Consider the following 5,880-nt stretch of genomic DNA (forward strand, 5'->3'; position numbering starts at 1 on the left):
GGCATACAAACCCCTGAGGCGAAGACCGGCGTTCCGCTTGGTCTAATGTGGGATCTCCCAGATTTTCCCCTCCGCGGGGACTTGGGAGCGCACCACCGGGCCCCCGCGCTGGAAACGGCCGGAGGCAAAGAGCGCATTAGAGGTGTCACGGATCGGTCTTTTTAAACGGACCGCGGCTGGAAGTTCGCAGGGGAAGAGGCGCTCGGTCTACGGTTCCCGGGCCCGACCCCCTTCGTCTTCTTAAATTGAGAAAACTAACCGTAGGCTCCGGGGGGCGAATCGTAAAACCTTTGCCGACCTCCTCGCACTGCGAGGGGGCCAGGATTTGCGGCTTGTCCGCGTATCGGTCCTACCAAGGACCGCGGCTGGAAGTTCGGTGGTGAGCCCTCGACCTTACGAGATTGGGGGCAAAACCCTTCGTCTTCTGAACATCAGACGGCTCCGGGGGGGCGTACCGTAAAACCTATGCCGACCTCCTCGCGCTTTGAGGGGGCCAGGAAATTCTCTTCCATTCTCTTCCCTTAAACGGACGTCCTTTACGCCCGTTCGAAATGCGGCATACCCGGAGCACCAGGGGCAGGCTTCTAATCCGAAATATACCGGCTTTTAGAACGATCCTCCCCGCCACGTGCTCCAGCCTCTATGGCTCGGGGACCCCCCGTAATAGGGGGTCCGCTTGTCCCAGAATCGTTCCGAGGGAGACTTAGCCGATCCGTCGGTCTAATTTCCACCACAGTTTGGGTCCGTTAAAAGGTCCGAGTCGGTGGTGCCTTAGGGTCGGGATCCTATTGAGGGAAGGAACCGGCCCCTAGCCTGCACCGTCCGGGCCTTGAATCGTACATTTTCCAAGTTGTCAAACCCCCGATTGAAGACCCACCTCCGGGGGGTCTCATTCGAAAAGCCTTTCCGCGGTGCGTGTCTCTTCCTCCTTCGTGGGGGTCGAGTTCCACGCGCCACCGACTCTCTCTCTTTCCCCAAGCCGGGTTTGAGTACCAGAGGATCGGCCTGGTTGATCCTGCCAGTATCATATGCTTGTCTCAAAGATTAAGCCATGCAAGTCTAAGTACACACGGGCGTTGGTACAGTGAAACTGCGAATGGCTCATTAAATCAGTTATGGTTCCTTTGATCGCTCCACACGTTACTTGGTATAACTGTGGTAATTCCAGAGCTAATACATGCAAACGAAGCGTTGGAAGTGGGGGTGCCGTTTCGAGGTGGTCGGTGACTGGTTCACCTTCCCCTCGGCGCCCCCCACGGATACGTGCATTTATCAGAACCAAAAAACCCCCTCCCGACTCCGGTCGGGTCCGCTTTGGTGACTCTAGATAACCTTTGGCCGATCGCAGAGCCCTTCGGGGCGGCGACGTCTCATTCGAGTGTCTGCCCTATCAACTTTCGACGGTAGTCTACGGGACTACGTGTGGTGACCACGGGTAACGGGGAATCTGGGTTCGATTCCGGAGAGGGAGCCTGAGAAACGGCTACCACATCCAAGGAAGGCAGCAGGCGCGCAAATTACCCATTCCCGACACGGGGAGGTAGTGACGAAAAATATCGGTGCGAGGCCCCGTTTGAAGGTTTCGGGACCGAAATGAACTCAATCTACGTCCGTGGGTGAGGACCCATTGGAGGGCAAGTCTGGTGCCAGCAGCCGCGGTAATTCCAGCTCCAATAGCGTATGTTAACGTTGCTGCAGTTAAAAAGCTCGTAGTTGGATCCGGGGACGGGTCCCGGCTGCCGGGCCTCTGCCCGTCCGGACTTCGCGGTGGGAAGCTGCCCCTCTCCGGGGTGGGGACCCCCCGCGGGTCTCTGGGTGGAGGTCGCGGGACCTTGTCCCTACTCATCCGGTGTCCTCTGCTCCCTTCCTCCGCGGAGAGGCCCTTAGCTGGGTCGTCCGCCGCGGTGAATACGTGGGGGGCGGAAGGGTCCGGTGCGTTTACTTTGAACAAAACAGAGTGCTCAAAGCAGGCCGAAGCGTGCCTTGAATGGACTGAGCTAGGAATAATGGAATAAGGCCTTCCCATGGGGGGCGAGTCGGAGCTCTTCGGCGAGGCGGCCGGGTGGGGCCGGGGGCGCCCGGGTGTGACGCCCGGCGTTTCTGGCCGCCGCACGGTTCCCCGAGCCGGGGGGGTATCCGACCGCTCTCTTGGTCCTATTTCGTGGGTTTGACGGACCAAAGGTCATGATTAAGAGGGACGGCCGGGGGCATTCGTACCGCACCGAGAGAGGTGAAATTCGTAGACCGGTGCGGGACGGACAAAAGCGAAGGCATTTGCCAAGAATGTTTTCATTAATCAAGAACGAAAGTCGGAGGATCGAAGACGATCAGGTACCGTCGTAGTTCCGACCGTAAACTATGCCGACCCGCGATCCGGCGGCGTTGGGTTAACGACTATGACCCGCCGGGCAGCGTCCGGGAAACCACGAGTCTTTGGGCTCTGGGGGGAGTACGGTTGCAAAGCTGAAACTTAAAGGAATTGACGGAAGGGCACCACCAGGAGTGGAGCTTGCGGCTTAATTTGACTCAACGCGGGGAACCTAACCCGGCCCGGACACGGTAAGGATTGACAGATTGACGGCTCTTTCTCGATTCTGTGGGTGGTGGTGCATGGCCGTTGGTAGTTCGTGGAGCGATTCGTCTGGTCAATTCCGGTAACGAACGAGATCCCATCCTTTAAGTAGTTACACGGCCCCTCTCCTGGGTCGGACTCTATCCCCGAAGGTCCCCGTTCGCGGGGGGTCCCCATCGGGGTGGGGGTGTTGGGGGTTTCGGCGGGGGTCCGGTTCTACCCCGGATCGGTTCGGGGAGGTGATGCGGTTGACGGGGGTTCAGTTCTGCGTCGAGTGGGTGGCTCCGGCCTCTCCCCTTCGCGTTCGGTTCCCTCCCCGATGCCGTCCGCACCTCGTTCCGCTCTCCGGGTGTGGGTTGTCCGTCCTTCGCCTTCGCCTTCCCTCTCCCCTCCCCGGTGCCCTCCCGCTTACCGCGGGCCTGAAGGTTGGGGTTCGCCCGGTGGGAATCAGCGGTCGGTGGCTAAACTTCTTAGAGCGATTTGTGGCACAGAAGCCACTTGAGAAATGGAGCAATAACAGGTCTGTGATGCCCTTAGAAGTCCGGGGTCGCACGTGAGCTACAATGGCTGGTTCAACATGTAAGTTACCCTACGCCGAGAGGTGCGGGCAATCCTATGAACGCCATTCCCCGCTGGGGACAGGGGATTGCAACTATTCCCCTCGAACGAGGAATTCCAAGTAGGCGCGGGTCACCAGCCCGCGTCGATTAAGTCCCTGCCCTTTGTACACACCGCCCGTCGCTACTACCGATCGGATGCCTCGGTGAGGTCCTCGGACCGTCCCCGGGGCGGCCCTCGAACGGGGGTCGCCTCCGGGCGATGGGAAGTCGATCGAACCCGGACATCTAGAGGGAGTAAAAGTCGTAACAAGGTTTTCGTAGGGGAACCTGCGGAAGGATCAATAACGGTGACCTGGCCGCGGTCGGCGCCCGCCGTCCGTGCCGGTTGTCGAGTCGGACTCGAGAGGCCGAACCTCCCCCCCGGCGGGTACCTTCAAGGTATGGACCGCAGAAGCCTCGTACCTTTCGTTGTCGGCCGACGTGAGTCTCTCCCCCCTCCGGGTGGGTGGACGTAGCGAGCCGGCTTCGGAACTCGGGGTTATGCGAGGACCGCCTTAGGTGCATAGGTACCCCGGTCCGCCCCTCCCGTTCGCGGGGGGAAGAGTGGCGCCGGAGCCGCCCGCCGGGTAGTTAAACCCAAAAAACCATTGATCGTTGAAGGCTTGATTGTGCGTGCGCGAGTCAAAGGGGCTTACTCACCCCCAGGGCGTTGGCCGGTGCTCGCCGGCCTCGGTGGGATCTCCCTGAACCCATCCCCCCGGCACAGGGGGTGGTGGTGGACGGGAGCGTACCGCCGGGCGAAACTCTTTCCCCTCACGGGGTTAGAGCGGAGCTTAAGAGCGCATGCAATAACCCCCGATGTTGGCTTCGCAGAGACGGACCGTATAATAGTCTAAGGCCGGTGCGCGAGTTGAAGGGGCCTCACGAACCCCGGATGCGTTTATAAACACCCGAAGGAGACGGCCGGTGCCCGCCGGTCCTGACTAGGTGGGATCTACCCAGCGCCTTCCCCTAAGCGGGGACTTGGGAGCGTACCACCGGGCCTCGCTCATACCCTCCGGGGTGGAGAGCTTGGCTTTGAGCGCACGCCTGAATGCCTTAGACCGGGACCCGTAACGCAGCGAACCAAACCCTGGGCCTCGCCGGGAACGGCGGGTGCCTAGACCCGGTCTCCTAAACCACGTAAGTCTCGGGCACCTACTCGGGCGATCGTCCCGGGCCGTAACTCCTCGGTCCGGTGGTGACGCCCAGGTTCAATGACCTTCCCCCTCCACGGGGGGGAAGGCACCCGGCTTGAAATATTGTCAAACATTGTCTCGTGTTCGAATGGCTTCCTTCGCCCGGCCTGTAACGGGCCGGGCACAAACCCAAATACGACTCTTAGCGGTGGATCACTCGGCTCGTGCTTCGATGAAGAACGCAGCCATCTGCGTTAACTAATGTGAATTGCAGGACACAGATCATCGAAATTTCGAACGCATATTGCGGCCGCGGGGGTCCATCCCGCGGCCACGCCTGTCTGAGGGTCGCTTTACCCATCGATCGGTCTCCGCGCCCCCGCTGAGAGAGAGAGACCGCGGCTGGAAGCTCGCAGGGCCTGAAAACGGCCCTTCGTCTTCCCAAACGAAGACTCGGTTCCGAGCCAGTCCACGCGGCCCGTGTTGCGAGAGAGCTCCGTACAGGGAACGGAGGGAGAGCCGAGTAGGTCCGGGTCCACGTCCGTTACGGTCTCTCCCCGAGTCCCGAGCGGGGCTCCGCGCAGTCGGACGCGGGGGTGGCGAGTGCCGATTAAACCCAGCGAGCGGGCGAGTGAGCGGGCGGGCGAGCGGCCGGGGTGGGGGGAGGGTGTCGCGGAGTTCGGCCTCAGGCCGGGCTCTCGCCCCTCGCCCCTAGCCTTCGGCCCTCCGCCTCCGCCCTCGCCCCCGCATAAGAAACCTCTGTGTGCGGCCTCAGATCAGACGAGACGACCCGCTGAACTTAAGCATATCAGTAAGCGGAGGAAAAGAAACTAACAAGGATTCCCTTAGTAGCGGCGAGCGAACAGGGAAGAGCCCAGCGCTGAATCCCACTTTCCCCTGACCGGGGTTGGCCGGGAAATGTAGCGTACGGAAGTCCGTAAGATCCGTCTCGGTGCGGACGCGGGACCAAGTCCTCGCGAACGTGGCTTCTTCCCATAGACGGTGAAAGCCCGGTAGCGAGTCCCGCGTTCCCGCCCGGGTAGGTCGGGCTTCTCGGAGTCGGGTTGCTTGGGAATGCAGCCCAAAGCGGGTGGTAAACTCCATCTAAGGCTAAATACCGGCACGAGACCGATAGCGAACCGAGTACCGTGAGGGAAAGTTGAAACAGGACTTTGAAGAGAGAGTTCAACAGAGCGTGAAACCGTTGAGAGGTAAACGTACGGGGACCGAGAAGACTGCCCCGGGGGATTCAGCCGGGCGGACGGCCCCGCGCTCGTCGGGTTCCGAGGCCGGGGGTGCGAGCGTATCCGGGCGAGAGGGGTGGGGTGCCGACTCCACCGCTCCCCGCTTCGGCTCTGCGCTTCGCCTCTGGACTTCGGGCCTGTCGGGCGTACGGAGGTCCGGCCCCGCCCGGTGTACTTTCCCCGCGTGGTGGTGAGTCGCGACCGGCTCCGGTTAGGCTTGGAAGGGCCCGAGGGTGAAGGTAGGTCCGTCCGGAGAAGGGAGCCCCACGCGGCCCCCGGACACGGGCGTTCCGCTACAGCCCCTCGCTCCGACTTCGCCGATAACG

The 5,880-nt window shown here is 61.5% G+C and overlaps 1 non-coding gene across 1 annotated transcript; it reads left to right on the forward strand.

Annotated features, from left to right (window-relative positions):
• The first annotated feature begins 4,507 nt into the window (after window positions 1-4,507).
• LOC136680954 (5.8S ribosomal RNA) lies at window positions 4,508-4,661 on the forward strand. Its single transcript, XR_010797548.1, has one exon. It is a non-coding gene; the product is annotated as a 5.8S ribosomal RNA (ribosomal RNA).
• Window positions 4,662-5,880: the final 1,219 nt, after the last annotated feature.

Source organism: Hoplias malabaricus, unplaced genomic scaffold (genome assembly GCF_029633855.1).
Source record: "Hoplias malabaricus isolate fHopMal1 unplaced genomic scaffold, fHopMal1.hap1 scaffold_343, whole genome shotgun sequence".
In the NCBI taxonomy this organism is placed as follows: domain Eukaryota; kingdom Metazoa; phylum Chordata; class Actinopteri; order Characiformes; family Erythrinidae; genus Hoplias; species Hoplias malabaricus.